This window comes from Delphinus delphis, chromosome 19, assembly GCF_949987515.2.
Source record: "Delphinus delphis chromosome 19, mDelDel1.2, whole genome shotgun sequence".
NCBI classification, from domain to species: domain Eukaryota; kingdom Metazoa; phylum Chordata; class Mammalia; order Artiodactyla; family Delphinidae; genus Delphinus; species Delphinus delphis.
This window is the reverse complement of record NC_082701.1, coordinates 31,869,834-31,890,054: the sequence shown is the minus strand read 5'-3', so window position 1 is coordinate 31,890,054 and position 20,221 is coordinate 31,869,834. Positions and strand designations below refer to the sequence as shown.

Genomic DNA, 20,221 nt, shown 5'->3' with positions numbered 1-20,221 from the left:
TCCATGAGAAGAAGGAAGACAGAAGAATGAGGAGGGTAGGAAATTAAGATTTATGTATTTAGCTATTTAGTACCTCATTTAATTCTCCCACTAAATCTTTGCGGTATAGTTATCTCATGGCACAAATGAGAAAACTGAGACTTAGAGAAACTAAATAACTTGCCAAAGGTAATGGTTATTGGCATCCAGACTATCTGATTCCAGAAGCAAAGCATTTCCTACTATAAAATGCTGCCCCGCCTCCATGGGGAGCAGTTTCCGGGAAATGAACATTATGAAATCCCCTCTGACCTAGCTCTTGTGTGCGAGGTGACCTGACTCATGCCAGAAGGCTTGTAGAACTCTCCTTCCAGGCAGAGAAGTTTAAAAAGGCTGGTTTGCCAGTGAAGAACACCAGGAGGGGCATACTTTATGTGTATCAAATTCTATGCAGTAGATATTTACTAAGACCTACCTAAATACATTCCACTGTGGTTAGAGAATATACTTTGTATTATTTCAATCCTTTAAATTTATTGAGACCCAAATGTGGTCTGTCTTCTTATTGGTTACTATTTGCATGGTGTCTCCTTTTACTTTCAACCTATTGGTGTCTTTGAAACTAAAGTGTGGTTCTTGTGGACAGAATGTAGTCAGATCATGTTTTTTGTGCATTCTGCCAGTCTCTGCCTTTTAATTGGAGCATCTAATCCATTTACATTAAATTACTAAGAAGTAGGATTTACGTCTGCCATTCACTACCTATTTTTATGTGATATATCTTTTTTGCTCTTCAATTTCTCCATTACTGCCTTCTTCTGTGTTAAATATTTTCTAGTATACTCTTTTTATTCCTTTGTTATTTCTTCCAATTTTCTTTCTGCCCTCCTTCCTCTCCTCTCATTTAGGAACTCCCATCATGTGTATGTTGGTGAGCTTGTTGATGTCTCACAGGTGTTTGAGCCTCTGTTCATTTTTCTTTATTCTTTTTCTTTTCTGATTCACAGACTGAATCATCTCAATTGATCTGTCTCCTGATTCATGAATCCTCTCTTCTGCCTGATCAAATCTGCTGTTGAGCCCCTCTAGTGAATTTTTCATTTCAGTTATTGTACTTTTCAACTCCAGAATTTCCATTTGGTTCTTTTTAAAAAATAATAATAATTTCTGTTTCCTTACTGATACTCTATTTAAAGAGACCTCATTCTCATGCTTTCCTTTATTTCTTCAGACATGATTTCCTAATGTTCTTGGAACGTATTTAAAATAACTGTTGTAAAGTATTTGTCTAGAAAGTCCAACATCTGTGCCTACTCAGGGACAGTTTCTGTTGATTTTTTTTTCTTATATGAGCCATGTTTTCTTGTTTCTTTGTATGTATCACCAATTGTCATCAATTTTTTGTTCAAAGCTGGACATGGACATTTAAAATAATACAATGTAGCACTGTGGACACCAGATTCCCCCCTTCCGAGGGTTTGTTGTTGTGGCTGTCTGTTGTTGTTATTTGTTTAGTGACTTTTCTGAATTAATTCCGTAAAGTGTGTATTCTTCATCATGTGTTTCTCTAAACTGTCTGCTTGGTTAGCTTCACGATCAGCTAATGACTAGATAAGGATTTCCTTAAGTGCCTAAAACCAGTAAGTTTCCCAGTGTTTTCCAAGGGCTTGGAGTTATTTGCAGACTATTGGTTTTTAAGACTACCATGGAGCTAGGGTGGGGGTAATGGGAAAAGGTCAAGTTAAAACCCCACAAAGCTTGCTGTTCTTACCAAGATTCAACCACTTTTTTTGAATAAGCATTTTTCTGAATTGTTGCAAGCTTTTTGCTAATTTACAGAGTTCTGAAAAAGTTGATCCTGACAATTTTTGCTAGTTTTCTTTTATGGAGGCAGAATTTTCAGGGGTCCTTATTCTGCCATATTACTTTTTCAATGTCAGTAGACACTGTAGTAATAACCCCGCTTTCGTTCCTGATTTAAGTAATCTGTTTTCTTTCTTTTTTCTTGATTAATCCATCTAATAGATTATTTATTTTATTAATTTTTTCAGAGAACCAGCTTTTGGCTTTAATTTTCTCTGTCTGCTCTTTTTTTCATTGATTTCTTCTCATATCTATTATTTCCTTCTATTTACTTTTGGTTTAATTTGCTCTTCTTTTTCAAGTTTATTAAGCTGGAACATCAGATCATTATTGTTAAACCTTCTTCTTGTCCAATATAGGTGTTTAAAAATATAAATCTCCCTCTAAGCACTGTTTTAGTTATATTCCACAAGTTTTGATAAGTGTTTTCATTATCAATTTCATTCAAAATATTTTCTAATTTCCTTTATAATTTCTTCTTTGTAATTTCTTTGTAATTACGTATAAAGATATGGCTTCATTTCCCACTATCTAGTGCTTTCCAGTATATCTTATTGTTATTAATTACTAATATAATTCCATTTTAGTCAGCTCTACTATCTCAGATGTTTGTCTTTTGAAATATGTTGAGACTGGCAGGATGTTAATTTCAATATGATAATGAACTTGTCTATTTCTCACTTTGTATTTGTCCCTTTTTTCCCCCATGTATTGTGAAGCTTTATTATTAGGCACTATTATGCATTGGATTGTATCCTCCCAAAATAGGGTGGCTCTAATGCTTTGGCAGCCAACGTAAGCAAAATATATGTTGAAGTCCTAACTCCTGATTTAGACATACAGTTTTGGAGGTATAATCAATTAAGATGGGGTCATTACGGTGGGCCCTAATTCAACAGGATATAGGAAAATGCCATGTGAAGACAAATTCAGATGCCACTGAAGGCAGAGATTGAACTGCTGTAGCTGCAAGCCAAGGGACACCAAAGATTGCCAGAAAATCCTCATAAGCTAGGAAGAAGCAAGAAAGGAGCCTTTCCTACAGATTCCAGAGGAAGCGTGGCCCTCCGATACCCTGATTTCAGACTTCCAGCCTCTAGAACTGTGAGAGAATAAATTTTTGTTTTACATCTCCTAGTCTGTGGTACTTTGTTATGGCAACGCTAGGAAACTAATACAAGTAAGTACACATTGCATGGTATAGCTTTCTAACGTGTTAATTTCTTTTTGTTTTTTTTTTTTTTTTTTTTGCAGTACACGGGCCTCTCACCGCTGTGGCCTCTCCCGTTGTGGAGCACAGGCTCCGGACGCGCAGGCTCAGCGGCCATGGCTCACGGGCCCAGCCTCTTCGCAGCATGTGGGATCTTCCCGGACCGGGGCACGAACCCGTGTCCCCTGCATCGGCAGGCGGACTCTCAACCACTGTGCCACCAGGGGAGCCCTAACGTGTTAATTTCTATTTCTCTGTGTCTTTATGTTTAAAGTGTGTCTCTTGTATACTGAACATATTTGGGTCTTGCTTTTTATGCAGTCTGACAAGCTCAGCCGTTTAATTAGTGTATTTAGTCCATTTGTATTTAACGTACATATTGATTTTAAGTCCACCAAAACGCTACTTGTTTTTTGGTTGTCTCTTTGTGTTTTTTTTCCCTATGTTCCTCTTTTCCAGTCTTCTTTTGGACTAATCCAATATGCTATACATTTCATTTTCATTTCCTCTTATTGGCCTTTTGCCTATACTTCTATTTCTTTCTTTTTTTAACTTTTTATTTTATATTGGAATATAGTTTTTTTTCCCAAAGGTCAATAACTGGACTTTAATGAATAATTCTGGTAAAAGCGTTTGTGCACAGATATGCAGGTATAAAACATATATCAAAAAAGAACAAAAAGAGGGCTTCCCTGGTGGCACAGTGGTTAAGAATCCACCTGCCAATGCAAGGGACACAGGTTCGAGCCCTGGTCTGGGAAGATCCCACATGCCGTGGAGCAACTAAGCCCGTGTGCCACAGCTACTGAGCCTGCGCTCTAGAGCCCGTGAGTCACAACTACTGAAGCCCGTGCACCTAGAGCCCATGCTCTGCAACAAGAGAAGCCACCGCAATGAGAAGACCACGCACCGCAACAAAGAGTAGCCCCTGCTCGCCGCAAATAAAGAAAGCCTGCGCGCAGCAACGAAGACCCAACGCAATCAAAAATAAATAAATAAATAAAATGAACAAAAAGATTCCTTCTCTCCTTAAGTACATCTTAGAACAGCCATGACTAAGTTTAACTTGATATATGTTTCAGAGTTTAAAACCCAAGAAACTGACAAATTTTTGCACAAGTTTAACTTGAGGCACATGCATTTATTGTCCTAACGCTGGAAATACTTTCTTGACATTTGATTTGATACTCTTATTAGTAAGCTTTGCCTTTTAAAAGTTTTCCTGGGAGAAAATACAAGAAAAAGGTGTCTATCCAGATTACCCATCACTCTTTGAACATTACTTAGGAATAACACAATCTTAAAATAGCTCAATTTTGAAAAACACTGAGAAAATGCTGGAGTGTTACTCTTACACTCAGGATCTCTTTTTGAAAAAGAAATGAGTATAAAAAAGTAATTTTGTCCTGACATTGGTGGGATGAGGTACATTTGTACTGTTCACAAATTCTACACACAGGACTGCCTGTTTTAAATAAGATCAACACAAATAGGGAACAAGAAGTAGAGAAGCCAACTTTAGGAGATGCATTCATTCCAGGGTACTTGGTTAATGCCTCTCGGGTTTTACCAGCGTATCTCTGAAAGGAGACGCACATCCTAACCTCACAGCTATTTAACAGTGATCACTTTCCTTATACACAGAAAATATGCTTACCTCTTTGACAGCTCCAGTCTTGACTGCAAAGAAAAGGTTATTACAAGAACCCAATTCTAGGTGCCCAACTACATTTTATCATCACAAATAGCTCTCAGTGTTTCTAAACAGAGGATTATTGGCATTGCGTGTAACATAATTTTTAGTTGTGGGGGACCATTCCAGACACTTAGCATTCCTGTCCTATTCACTAAAAACCAGCAGTTTTCAAGGTCGCTGTGACAAACAAAAACATACCCATATGTTTCCAACTGCCCCTTAATGAGAATCACTGAGATCCAAGATTAAAATCTATTAACTTCCTGACTCCCACAGAAAGCAACTGCTTCATTACCTTCAGTAACAATGACTGAAGAGGAACACGTTGTTTAAAAAAACATTGTAATTAAATATTACTTTGGAAAGATAAGCTGATTTCTTCACATCCACAGTGATCTGAAAGGATTAGATGCACAATGTGCAAAACTTATCGTCCCCAATTGGACACATACAGTCACAGGAAAATGACTGTTTACCTTCTACTGGCAAATCTTGCCCCATTTATCTTTAGTATAAAAATATGTCCACCCACTACAATAAGATAAAAAAACGTATAGATCTTCTTGATAAATTCCCTCACACTGATGTTCCTGGAAACTGCTGTTGTCTTTGCTCCAAAACTTGCTAATATAATAGTTGTTGCTGTTTCTGTAAAAACTGCACCACTTCTGGACTTCTTAGTAAGAAGTCTTTTTTGATTTAACACTTGTTCTGAAAGAGCAGGTCTTGCAGGTTGATCCCCAAAAGATCCTGTTCTCTGTTTAACAGTAGAGAGTATATTATCTGCACTTTCCTCAAGTTTGACGTCTCCCGCGCTGCCAGCCTGGGCGGCCGCACTGCAGTTCAGGGCTCGGTCACTTTTCTTCTTCTTGTGCTTATCCTTGTACATCTTGTTGCGATGTTTCTTGCACATCCACGGCTTGCGCTGTTTGGCCACCTGGCTCGTGGTCTCGCTGCAGCCCTCGTAGGTGCAGGTCTTGCTCATGAGGCCCCCGCCGCTGCCCCTGCCTCCGCCCCGGCCCCGGGTTCCCGCACTGCCGCCCTCTCCCCCAGAGTGGGTCTCCTCGTCCTCCAGATCCTCCAAACTAGCCGTGCTCTCGCCTCTCCCCGGGGTCCGAAGTGTCCAGCAGGTCTGTCTCATCTTCCCTCGCCTCCTCCTCGCCACCCCCCGCCACTTCGCACAGGTACCGAACGGGCTTGCCAGCCCTGGCGCTGCCCCGCCAGGGCCGGAGCCTGCCGCAGGACACATTTCGGCCGCAGCCTCGTCCTGCTCTCCACAGGGGCGCATCACCAGCAGGGTAAACTGTGAGGCCGCAGCCGGGACGGGGGCTGGAGCCGGGGCCTGGCCGGGGGCAGGGGCGGGGGCCCCCGGGCGGAGCGCCCCGCTAGCGGCGCCGGCCCCGCGCCCTCGGCGGCAGCCTGCACCTCCGTGCTGCTGAGACCTGGCGAGGGTCCACGACCCCAACCTTTCAGCACCTGCCGGTCCCAAGTGCACTTAGCAAACCAAGACCCGGGACCCGCGAGAGGAAAAGGGGCTGGAATATAGTTGATTAACAATGTTGTGTTAGTTTCAGGTGTACAGCAAAGTGATTCAGTTATACATATACATGTATCTATTCTTTTCCAAATTATTTTCCCATTTAGGTTGTTACATAATATTGAGCAGAGTTCCCTGTGCTATACAGTAGGTTCTTGTTGGTTATCCATTTTAAATATAACATTGTGTACATGTCAATCCCAAACGCCCTAACTATCCTGTCTTTCAGTTACATTTCTGGTGGTGGTTCTAGGGATTATAATTTGCATCCTTAACTCATCACAGTCTATTTAGAATGAATATATTAAATGAATGAATATGTAAAATATGAGAATCTTATTACATTAAAATTTTATTTACCACCTCTTTTGCTATTGTCATGTATTTTACATAGACATACATAACAAACCCCACACTATCGTGAAAGTCATTAACAAGGAAGTCATTAGACTAGGGTGGCTCTAACGCTTTGGCCCCCAAAGTAAGCAAGCCAAAACCTAAGCCAGAGTCAATTTCTATAAATGCCTCAAGGGTAAAAAATCAAAACTTGAGAACAGCCAATCACAAACAGCCAACTAGACTTTCCCAGATAATGCAACTGCTCAAGCTAGAGCCAGTTAAATAATGTCCTTGCTTTGCTCCTGCGACTGCTCTGTAAAAGCCTTTTCCCTTGGCTCCTGACAGTAGCGTGCCCTCTAACCAGTTTCAGTTTGGCACTGCCTGATTCAAATCAATGTTTGCTCCAATGAACTCTTCAAAAGTTTAATGTGCCTCAGTTTATCTTTTAACAGTATTATATTATTACATTTACTTTATTTTTTTATAAATTTATTTATTTATTTTTGGCTGTGTTGGGTCTTTGTTGCTGTGCGCGGGCTTTCTCTAGTTGTGGCGAGCTGGGACTACTCTTCGTTGCAGTGTGCGGCCTTCTCATTGCGGTGGCTTCTCTTGTTGTGGAGCATGGGCTCTAGGCGCAGAGGCTTCACTAGTTGTGGCACACAGGCTCAGTAGATGTGATGCACAGGCTTAGTTGCTCCCCGACATGTGGGGTCTTCCCGGACCAGGGCTCGAACCCGTGTCCCTTGCATTGGCAGGCGGATTCTTAACCACTGCACCACCAGGGAAGTCCCCATTGTGGGTGATATATTTTAAGAAGTCTGGATTACATTGTCTTCCTTTAAAGGGTACTGATTTTTGTTCTGGTAGGTAGTTAAATTACAGGTATATCCTTTTGGCCATTTTAGCCTTGGTTTTATTCTTTATTAGAGTGGGTGTATTTCAGTTTGGACCTTTTTTTTTTAAATAAGTTGATTTATTTATTTTTACTATTATTTATTTATTTATTTTTGCCTGCATTGGGTCTTCGTTGCTGCACGCAGGCTTTCTCCAGTTGGGTAGAGTGAGGGCTACTCTTTGTTGTCGTGCGCGGGCTTCAGTAGTTGTGTCACGTGGGCTCAGTAGTTGTGGCTTGTGGGCTCACTAGTTGTGGCACACGGGCTTAGTTGCTCCACGGCATGTGGGATCTTCCCTGACCAGGGCTCGAACCTCTGTCCTCTGCATTGGCAGGTGGATTCTTAACCACTGCACCACCAGGGAAGTCCCTCAGTTTGGACTTTAATCTTAGAGCTCAGCCCTTAAACTAAGACATATTCCTGACTCCTAAATTATGTCTTTTCTGGAGTCTCACCTGAAAGTCCAAAGTGCTCACAGAAGTCTCTGCACTCTGGCCTGGCCAGACACTAATACCTCTCAAAACAGCTCAGAACAGCACAACCTCTAGTATCACCATTCAGCTCTCAGCCCACAACAGATCATCTTTGCTAGGCCTCACAGAACCTCACCCTGGGCCTGTGCAGCCTAGCTCTCACCCAGGGACCATGGTGAATTCCCGTGCAACTTCCTCTTCTTTAATAACCTGCCCCCAATTTTCAGCTGCTTTAGTAGCCCAGTAACCCACTCCCTGCCCCCTCAGCTCAGCACACCATCCTTCCACTTAGGATTCACCTCCACGCACCACGGAAGAAATCTGCGATGATTGTGAGGCTTACTTCACGTGTTTCTCATCTCTCCAGTATCATACCCCTACACCAACCATCTTTTGCTTGAAAAAAGGTGCATCACATATCTCGTTCAGTTCTATAGTTGTTCAATGAGAGGGAATCTTGTGCCAATTACTCTGTTATAGCCAGAGGTGGACATTATTATGTCTTTTTTTACTTTTTTAAAAAAATTTATCTTCTCATTTCTAATTTCTCTTTATTTATTTTATTTATTTGTTTTGGCTGCGTAGGGTCTTAGTTGCAGCATGCAGGATCTTTGTTGAGGCATGTGGGAATCTTTCTTGTGGCACAGGCTCTTCTTGTGGCCACAGGCTTCTCTCTAGTTGTGGCATGCGGGTTCTCTCTCTAGTTGTGCTGCTCAGGCTCCAGGGCACGTGAGCTCTGTAATTGCAACACACAGGTACTCTCATTGAAAAGTGTGAGCTCAGTAGTTGTGGCGCACTGGCTTAGTTGCCCTGCGGCATGTGGGATCTTAGTTCCCCGACCAGGGATCGAACCCACGTCTCCTGCATTGGAAGATGGATTCTTTACCACTGGACCACCAGGGAAGTCCCCTATTCTGTCTTTTTTGACATCAGATTCTTTCAGAACTTTTTGTTTCTCATGTTTTTTGTTTTTGTTTTTTTAATATTTATTTATTTTGGCTGCACTGGGTCTTAGTTGCAGCACATTGGATCTTCGTTGCGGCATGCAGGATCTTTTAGTTGTGGCATGTGGGCTTCTTAGTTGTGGCACGTGGACTCTTAGTTGTGGCATGTGAACTCTTAGTTGTGGCATGCATGTGGGATCTAGTTCCCCAACCAATGACGTGTCCCCTGGGTTGGGAGCATGGAGTCTTACCCACTGGACCACGAGGGAAGTCCCTGTTTCTCATGTTTTTGATGCTCCTTTCTACTGGGGCCCTAAGCTTAGGCCTAGCCCACCATTTGGATAATCCAGCACCACCCTGTCTCCTATTCCAATTTTTTCCCACTCTATCTTCTAATCCTAAAAATAGATTAAGATCAAGAGAATAAGGAGACAAGCCACAGAATGGGAGAAAATATTGGCAAAACACATAGCTGGCAAAAGACTGTTACTCAAAGTATACAAAGAACTCTTAAAACTCAATAATAAGAAAACAAACAACCCAAATAAAATATGGGAAAAGACCTGAACAAGCATTTTACCAGAGAAGATATACAAATGTCAAATAAGCATATGAAAAGGTGCTCCACGTGATATGTCACCAGGGAAATGCAAATTAAAGCAAAGAAATACCAGTCTACATTGATTAGAATGGCCCAAATCTAGAAGCCTGACAACACCCAACAGGAACTCTCCTTCATTGTTGCTGGGAATACAAACATGGTACAGCTACTTTGGAACAGTTTAGCAGTTTCTTACAGAGCTAAACATAGTCTTACCATTCAATTCAGCAATCATGCTCATTGACATTTACCCAAAGGAGCTGAAAATTTATATCCACACAAAAGCCTACACACAGAAATTTATTTCAGCTTTATGCATAATTGCCACAACTTGGAAGCGGTCAAGATGTCCTTCAGTAGGTGAATGCGTAAATCAACTTTGGTACATCCAGACTATGGAATATTATTCAGCTGAAAAGAAATAAGCCATCAAGTTATGACATGGAGGAAAGTTAACGTGTATTACTAAATGAAAGAAGCCAAGGCTACATACTGTATGATTCCAATTATATGACTTCTTGGATAAGGCAAAATATAGGGAGACTCTACAAAGGATTAGTGGTTTCCAGAGGATTTTTAAGGTTATGAAACTATTCTGTGTGATACCATAATGGGGGGTACATGTCATTTAGTAATACATTTAGTAAATGCATTTAGTAAAACCCATAGACTGTACAACACCAAAGTGAACCTTAGCACAAACTATGGACTTTGAGTGATAATGATGTATCTATGTAGGTTCATCAATTGTAACAAATGTACCACTGTGGTCTCTGATGTTGCATGTGTGGGGTCAGGGGTAGATGGGAACTCTCCCACAGTACAGTTTTTTGCTGTGACCCTAAAACTGCTCTAGAAAGAAAGTCTATTTTGAAAAATGGATTAGGAGTCAAAATGATGCTGGATTAAACAAATGCTAGAGGGAACTCCAGCTAAAGGAAATGTAACACACTTAGGGAATTTCCAGGAGAATGTGTTGTTTACATGGGTTATGAAGCCATCTAAAGCTAGACAGAGTTCATTTATACTTAGAACATTAGCCCATTCTTTTAACTGGACTCACAGAGGAAGCAATACTTCTACGAATTCAAAACATCAAATAATTGCTTAACAACAAACACAATGGGCATTTTAGAGCCCAGGAGTTTATCATCCTGAGTAGTATGCTTTAGACTAATTTTAAAAATGAGTTGTGGGGCCTCCCTGGTGGCGCAGTGGTTGGGAGTCTGCCTGCCAATGCAGAGGACACGGGTTCGAGCCCCGGTCCGGGAAGATTCCCGCATGCCGCAGAAAGGCTGGGCCCGTGAGCCATGGCCGCTGAGCCTGCGCGTCCGGAGCCTGTGCTCCGCAACGGGAGAGGCCACAGCAGTGAGAGACCTGCGTACCACAAAAAAAAAAAAAAAGAGTTGTATTTCTATGCATTTTATCCCCAATGATATTCATTGTGGCTTTTTTTCATAATAACAGCAACCCGGAAACTATCTAAACATTTAGTAATAAAGGACTGCTTAAGTAAATTGATACATCCATGTGATGTGACAGTATACGAACCTTCACAAAGATGCTACAGGCGAATATTTAAGGACATGGGGGAATACTTTCATGACAACTTTTTTTTTTGTTTAGTTTTTGAGGTGATTGTATTTTTATTCTAGCTTTAATTCCATTTTAAGAAAAACAGTTTGCTAAAATGTTTTATTAAAAATTATGAAACATTTGGGGAAAACATATTTTTACTTTGTTTCCCTATCTCATTTTTTTTTCTTTTGAGAAAGACCAAAGACACACCATCATTTTGCATCTGTTATATTTACTTATATTCTTTTTTGTTGCTATTGTTCTAGCCATGATGTGATATTCTAGGTGAAGTTTTTAACCACTATATAGCAACATCATTTGGGAATAGGTTAAATAGCCATTTGCATGTATTGATTTTATATTTCTAGATATTAATGTTTTTCTTTTTTGGTTTTCTTGAAGTATAGTTGATTACTGTTGTATAATTTCTGCTATACAGCAAAGTGATTCAGTTATACATATATATATATATTCCTTTTTTATATTCTTTTCCATTATGGTTTATCACAGGTTATTGAATATTAGTTCCCTGTGCTATATAGTAGGACCCTGTTGTTTATCCATTGTATATATAATAGCTTACATCATGATAACATTTTTTAATTTTTTTTTAATTTTTTGCGGTACGCAGGCCTCTCACTGTTGTGGCCTCTCCCGTTGGGGAGCACAGGCTCCGGATGCGCAGGCTCAGCGGCCATGGCTCACAGGCCCAGTCGCTCCACGGCATGTGGGATCTTCCCGGACCGGGGCACGAACCCGTGTCCCCTGCATCAGAAGGCGGACTCTCAACGACTGCGCCACCAGGGAAGCCCCATGATAACATTTTTAAGTGAACAAAGCAACTTGCAGAAGAGTATATACAATTTGATCCTGTTTCATTTAAATTTATTTGTGTGTAGAAAGAGGTTATACATCAAAATGTTTAGTTATTTGTGGGTAAATGTATTATGAGCATTTTTCTTCTTTATCATTTATGCATTTTCTAAATTTTTACAATGTATATATTGTTTTTAAGAAGAAAAATATATAATTTTTAAAATGAGTTGAATGATATGAACAAAAAGGAGTTAATGTTAGAAATAGGGAAGATGGTTGATTTTTATCAACTTTATTTCCACAGAAGAATGATGGTTCATGACATTAAGCAAAATGTTATTACATTAAATTAGAAGCATACTAATCTTCTCATAACGTGCCCCCCCGCCCCAAAAAAGAAAGTAGTAAGTGAACAATATTTTCTAGAGTTTACCCTTCTTCTATAGGAAATGGCCAGGTATGCCTCTTATATACCAGGAGCTTTGTATCAATTTTTTAGGAACCTTCACAACTCTGAGTTTGCGTTCTCCTTCAGCTCCCCGTTTCTTCGGAGCTGTTAAGTGACTTGTCCAAGTTCCTATGACTTTTATATGAGACATCTGTTAAAAACAAACAAAAACAAGCAAACAAAAAAACCCCAACAACCTACATTATAAGATTCCGAAATACACACTTAAGCGGCTTAAGATTCTTGTTGGTATAGCACAGTGGTCAAAGACACCGACACCAGCTCTGGAGCTCAGAATAGCTGGTTTCAAATCCCAAGTCTGCCGTTTATTCTGTGTGTCTTCTGGACAAATTACTTGGCTTCTTGGTGCCTCCGTGTGTTAGCCATAAAAGGGAGGCAACTTGACTTAGGGTTTCTGTGAGGATCAAATGAATGAAGGTATGTAAAGCACTTAAAACAGTAAGAACTCAATAACTGATAAAGGTCAGCTGGAGCGCAATGTCACATCCATTCTCTTCCATCCTACGAGCCAGATCGTTGCTCAGATGCAGTATTGTGACTGGAAAGCAGGGCTCCAACTCTGCTGATCTATTGTTCTTAGCTCCTGTCTGCCAGGGAGCCCTCAGTAGTTTAAATCGCCATGGCCTCTGAGGGTGTGCGACCTGCAAAAAGCCACCTTGAGGGTATGATCAGAGCGTTAGTATACTCCTTCAGTTAAATGAGCCAAAAGAAATTCTCTAAAGTTGGAGTTTTTCATCTGAGGTCCTTGGATCTCCGGTGTTACCAAGGTATTTAAAACTGTGTTTGTGGCTGTCCTTCAAACCCACACAGTAAAATCAGGGACATTATATTATAGTTGTACCTCATTTGGAAACAAAGATTGTATCTCCACTTTGTCCACCAAACTTGGCTGTTTCCAGAAATTAAATCTGGAATTCAAAATAGAAGATTAGCCATATTTTTATCACTGTCATTACTGTAATTATTTGACTAGCTTTCTCTAGATTGTTGCCCAAAAGGAGATCCAAAGAGGGTTGGCAGACTGGCAGTTTTAATGCAATAAGTGTTTGGAAATCCAAGGGTTTTATAAGACAGCATTTGTTTTGAAAAATGGGAAGGGGGAGCATGTTACCTATATTTCTTCTATTTCTATATTGTTGTTAAAAATCTTAATATGACCATGCATGACACATCATACATTTGGATTTATATGGAAGGGAAAAAAAAAACCTAAAAATATTTCACTGGTTATTATCATAAAGAAATTTTTTTAAAAAAAGCAGCAAGACCCATATGTTGCACACAGAGCAGCTCATTCTAATTATCTATTAAGAGGCCAAAAACACATTCTGGAACTCAATTGTGCTTGGCTTTTTGTACCTAATGATTTTGCAAGAGCTCATTCTTAAGAGATTTAGCTCCAAACCTTTTGCTCAGCTCCTAACAGTGGAATTTTGTTTTGTTTGTTTCTTCTTGCTCAGCTACTAACCACGTGATGGGGAGGTGGGACCCTGCACGTTTGGCCACACCCCATCAGCTGCTGGCAACTGGCCACTGCCAGGTCTGGATGTCTGCGGAGGCACCGTGATTGAGGCCCTGGGTCACATTTCCTTGGTGTCCCCCAGGCTCTCCGCCCCCACAGAGGGTTATGCTTTTGGACAATTGCAGATCCCTTATTCTTTCCCCCGTCGCCTGGGGTAACTGTGGAGCCTCAGAAAGACAGAAACATCTCTGACGGTCAAGGTTTGCTGTACATTTCTTACTCCACGCTGGAAATCCATCAGGGCCTGTATCACTAAGCTGCTTCTGCATCTTCTCTCCCCGCGCCCACCCCAACCCTACAACTTCTGTCCTTCCTGTTGCCCAGCAGTTCTGCTTTCTGATGTTTTCCTAAGTAACATTCCTACTGATACCATATCCCTTTAAAACCTACTACAAAATTATACAGGTATGGCATGCTTGTGGCAATACATTTACAGAGAGGAAGGATTAAAACAGTGAAAAGCCCCCGTCCATCAGTCCCTCTGTGCAGAGGTGACCACTATTAAGTTTCACAGAAGTCCTTCCAGAATATTTTTATCCATATCCTGTATCAGGAACCTCTTTTCTAATGCAAATGGGAAATATACTCTATAAATATATTATGTGCTACAATTTGCATTTTCACTTAATACTACATCTATGTCTTCCCTGGAATCTTCTACTGCTGGGGAGGTGGTAGAGCTCAGTGGTTAAGAGGACAGACCCTGAAGCGGACAACCTAGATCTGGACCCCGGCTCCTTCATCTGCTAGCTGTGTGATCACAGGCAAGGGACTTAACCTCTGTGCCTCAGTTTGCTCTTCTGTAGAAAGGAAATACTAACAGTTCCTATCTCATGTAAATGCATTAACACATGTAAAGTGCTTAGAAAAACATCGGGCCCAGAGCTGTTGTCATCACCTCTATTCTCCAAACTTCCCTGTCACGATCTTCTCATCTCCAGCCGTGGGTCTCAGTCTGGGGCCCCTCCTAGGCTATGAGGATGACCGGGCCAGCATGGTGGTAGGGCTGCTCAGAGCCGCTCAGGCCATGCTGGGTCCATTTCCTGCTCCTGAATGAACTGCTGTGTCATGAAACAGTGTCCAAATGTGTGAGGTACCCAAAGGGCTCATGGCATCCTGTGTGCCAAGACTTGGATCCCCACAGCTTTGGGCCAGCCAGAACCCACGGGTGGTCACCTCTGGCCCCTAACAGCGTCATTTTCTTCTCCCAGTATGCTCTACCAATATAATTCTCTATGTGAGCCCCTGTGTAGGAAAGGTCACAAAGCACTGCTCACAGCACTCACTGAATGTATCAGTCCTGGCCCAAATAAAACATTCGGCCTCTGAAAGCCCTAAGCCAGCCCCCAGTTGTAGTAGCTGTGTCACTCCCTTTTTCCTCTGCAATGAAAGCCCCCAAGAGAACGCTTCACAGCAGAGAGCAGGTGTAGTCAAGCAGAAGTCCCTTTGAGTAGTCTGATGGGCAGGGCAGTGCCAGCGTTCCGCCTGTGTCCTCCTCTGCCTCAGTACTTGGCAGATCTTCCTGTGCACGCGTCCCCTGTTTGGTTGGGGTTTGGTTAATGCAACTCCTGACACAGCAGGTCTGGGGTGGGCGGAGACCCTGCATTCCTAATCGGCTCCCAGGAAGGGGCCGCTGCTGATGTGCGGACCCACGGAGCAGCAAGGTCTTGCCTTAGCCTGCTGAACCCTTTCCCTCAGTGTTTGAAACCCAGGAGCCAAGAGAGTGGTCTGTGCCATTGACCCTGAGGCTGTATCTCAGCGAAACCGACCTGGTTCAGTGGAAACTTGCTGGCTGAGATGTGTAACCAACACAACCAATGCCTTTGGACTCTGTTATGATGGGTTTGTTTTTTAAAAGAAAAAAATTCAGACATTACCTTATAGCCACATTTCATATAGTAAAACCCTCCCCAAACCCTGCCCCAATCCAGTCACTTAACACGTGGGGTAGCATTACTGCAAGGTTAACAAATTTACCAGCCTGTGTGTCCTGCAGAGCAAACTGCCAATCCCCTTATATCCCAAATGCATTTTGCCTGCGGTTTCATTATACTTATGTTCCCATAATCTCTCACTGGTTCATCTCCGAATGACTTTTCTGTTAACTGGAACAAAACAAAACAAAACAAAAAACCACCTGAGTTGTTTTCTTAATATAACCACTTTGAAAGTGGAGATCATGTGTTCTAAGTGGCTAGAACCCTGGAAGAAAAGCTGTACCACTCAAACGTTAGAATAAGACACAACAGTTTGGAGATAATGGGTGGATGCGCAGAAATCTCCAAGCCTCCTATTCTAAAAAGCATCACTGATGAGAATTAGGTGACTGACTTCCTCCTACCTGCAAGAGGAAATTAGAGAAAATCTAAACATGACAAATATGATATGAAATATGACACAAGTTATTTCTAACAGGTGAAAATAAATTAAAAATAAGGGGGTTCAAGTGCTACCAAAAATTTGGAGCAAGTCACATAATGGAAACATAAATGATAACTAATGTCTCATCAAGCGCTTACCATGTGCCAGGGCCTGTGCTAAAATGTTTACATGCATTATTACCTCACTCAGTCCTCACCACACTCCTGTTGGCGGATATTGTGATGAGGAAAATCGAGGCTCGGAGAGGTTAGATAACTTGTCTTATGAAAAAACTACTAAGAAGAGTATAAGGCAGAACTGTACCTGGTTCATCAGACGCCAGCATCCATGTTCTAACCACAAGCATCTCTGTTATTTCACCTATGCTGAGTCTGCCGTTTCAGGGTAAAATGGAGGTTGGGCTTCATTATTCCAAAGGTGGCTTCTGGCTTTAACATTTCGTGGCCCTACAATGACCGAAGATTGTATGCTTAGATTCCAGTAAAGACTCACAGTTCAGGGCTTCGCTGGTGGCGCAGTGGTTGAGAGTCCGCCTGCTGATGCAGGGGACACGGGTTCGTGCCCCGGTCCGGGAAGATTCCCACATGCCGCGGAGCGGCTGGGCCCGTGAGCCATGGCCGCTGAGCCTGCGCGTCCGGAGCCTGTACTCCGCAACGGGAGAGACCACGGCAGTGAGAGGCCCGCGTACCGCAAAAAAAAAAAAAAAAAAGACTCACAGTTCAGACCGGAGCTTTATTTCTCCTTTGAGTCCACTGGGACACGGAAGAGATGATATTCTCCTGGCTGACGCATTCCCATGGGGGTGCCTGGACTGTTTAAAGAGCTGCTCACTGTAACCCCACTCTCATTTAGGCAGTGAATCTTTAGAATGAACATCTTAAAACAGGATACCTAAGTATAACTTGAAAGTGAAATGAATCCACCATGAAGAATATCCTATGCTAATACTCAGTAGTGACTTTTCTTTCTGAAGTTTAAGTTGGAGTTTACTTCATTTTAATTTTTTTATTTAATGGGGCCCCTCTGCGTGGCACGGAGGAACTTGGTTCCCTGACCAGGGATAGAACCCGTTCCCCCTGCAGTAGAAGCACAGAGTCTTAACCACTGGACCGCCAAGGAAGTCCCAGAGTTGGAGTTTATTATTATTATTATTATTATTTGGCCACTCCACACGGCTTGTGGGATTTAAGTTCCCTGACCAGGGATCGAACCCAGGCCCTTGGCAGTAAGAGCAAGGAGCTCTAACCTCTGGACCGCCAGGGAATTCGCCAGAGTTGATTAATTAGCTTCTTTTGAGTCTTACTGAAGTCTTAAGAGTAGACCAATACTTTCTGAACGTAACATTTTCAAGCATTACTTTAACATTTCATTATAAATCTAAGGGTGGGTTAGTCTCATTCTACAAATGAAGACACTCACCCTTTGTCACCCAGCTCAGATGAGGACGCAACTCGGATTTCAAAACCCGTTTTCTCTCCACTATGACAGCAGTTCTCCAGATGTAGTCTGTGGACTCCTGCAGGTCCTCTAGATGCTTTTGGGGGGGGGGGGGTCTGTGAGGTCAAAACTCCTAAGACATCATTTGTCTTTTCACATCTTGATGTTTGCAATGATGGTGCAAAAGCAACAAACTGCTGCACTTGAGCACCAATCTAGTCAGTGGTGTCCTTGGCCTCACTCACAGTAGGAAAGAAAAAAAAAAAGCCAGTTGCACTTAAGAATGTCCCTGATGGAGCAGAGACGATTGTTATTAAGTCGTGACCCTTAAAGGCACAGTTTCCACAGCATACCGCAGTACAGCAGTTGTCTTAAGAAAAACCACTCGTGCAACTGGTCCCATTGTGAGCTGGACTGCCCCATTTTTCAGGGAACACCAGTGTTACTTGAAATAAGTACAGACAGAAAATCAGTGGTCATTCTGACATGGGTATTGGCAGACATTGTCTTGACAATGAATGAAGTGAGCCTCTCACTTCAAGAACAACTGACAGTGTTAGCTGCCAATGAAAAAATTTGAGCTTTCAAGCAAAAATTAGAATTTTGGAAAACTCCTATCTGCTATAGTGAGCTGATAGCTTCCCACTACTTAAAGACTTTTCTGATGAGATGAGGTGCTTGGCAGTATTAATAAGTGTAATTTAAAAATACTGCATAATTAAATGTGTCAGGATTTGAAAGATGGCAGATATCCAGCAACTCTCCCAACAAGGTATGATCACAACCCAGGGGGTGAGGGTATTGCAGACTCTTCCTTGGGGGCTCTATCTCAGCCCTAGGGATTGTGGCTGCCCCTCATATATGACTCCAGCCCCTGCTATAGTTAGTAGTTCTCTGGTTGAATTACCGTGTGGTCTCTCTCTCTCCTGATTGGATCGAGGCTGATACAGCTGGCCTTGCAGGCAAGCGCTGAGATCAGTCACCAGGGAAGAAAACCAAACCCAACAGTCACTGCTGTGAAGGGAAGAGATCAAGGAGAGGGGCACGACCAACCACCCTCCTCATCTTTGTCAACAGCAACAGCTGTCTATTTGACACGGAGGAGGGCGGGGATGCGGTTTGAAGGAGAAAGTTTGGAACAGCTGCTTTTAGATATAAATAAAGAATTGAAAATTAGACTCAAGGGCTTCCCTGATGGCGCAGTGGTTGAGAGTCTGCCTGCCAATGCAAGGGACACGGGTTCGAGCTCTGGTCTGGGAAGATCCCACATGCCGCGGAGCAACTAGGCCCGTGAGCCACAACTACTGAGCCTGCGCGTCTGCAGCCTGTGCTCCGCAACGAGAGGCCGCGACAGTGAGAGGCCCGCGCACCGCGATGAAGAGTGGCCCCCACTTGCTGCAACTAGAGAAAGCCCTCGCACAGAAACGAAGACCCAACACAGCCAAAAATAAATAAATAAATATTTTTTTAAAAAAAGTAAAATAAAATAAAATAATTTTTTAAAAAGATTTTTAAAAAAAGAAAGAAAATTGGACTCAAATAGTACCTACATCTCCGGCAGGCTAGTTCTTTCACCAGGGCAAAGAGTTTTCGTGACGTCATCCCTTCAGAACAGTTAAAGGACTAGGGAGTGAATGACCCAACCGGTTCAGGTTTGGAAGCTTAAAAAATAGTTAACAGGTGATGAAGTTACCATCACAGTGTCCAAGATGAGGACAGCAAAGAGGAGACCAATCATATCAGTGATGTGAGTTGAACTGGAGAGCTTGAAGGTTTCACAAGAAGAGGAAAAAGACCCAGTGTGAAATTGGACCAAGTCAGGGTCAGAGTCTTTCTATATAGAGTTGAACAGATGAGAGCTAAAACAGTTTAGAACTTAACAGTGACCACGGTCACTGCAGCATTATTTACAATAGCCAAGATGTGGAAACAACCTAAGTGTCCATCCATGGTATGTATCATGTGGTAATACATACCATGGAGTATTATTCAGCCTTAAAAAAGGAAATCCTGCCTATGTGACAACATAGATGAACCAAAGGGCATTATGCTAAGTGAAATAAACCAGTCACAGAGGGACAAATACTGCATGACTGCACTTACATAAGGTATCTAGAAAAATCAAACCCATAGAAGCAGGGAATGGTGGTTTCCAGAGACTGGAGCTAGCGGAAATGGGGAGCTCTTGTTCAATGGGTATAAAGTTTGTTATGCGAGATGAATGCATTCTAGAGATCTGCTGTACAATATAGTTAGCAATACTGTATTGTGCACTTAAAATTTTTGTTAAGAGGGTACAAAACAAAAACAAAACAAAAAAAAGTGTATGGAAACTTTCGGAGGTGACAGATATTTATTACCTTGATTGTGGTGATGGTTTCACAACTGTGTGCATTTATCAAATTGAATAAATATGTGCAGTTTTTGGTACATCAGTTATAACTCAATAAAGCTGTTTTTTTAAAATTTTTAATCCAAACCA

General features: G+C 41.9%; 1 pseudogene; it reads right to left on the bottom strand.

Annotated features, from left to right (window-relative positions):
• Window positions 1-5,324: 5,324 nt before the first annotated feature.
• LOC132414234 (regulatory factor X-associated protein pseudogene) lies at window positions 5,325-19,341 on the bottom strand (annotated as a pseudogene).
• Window positions 19,342-20,221: the final 880 nt, after the last annotated feature.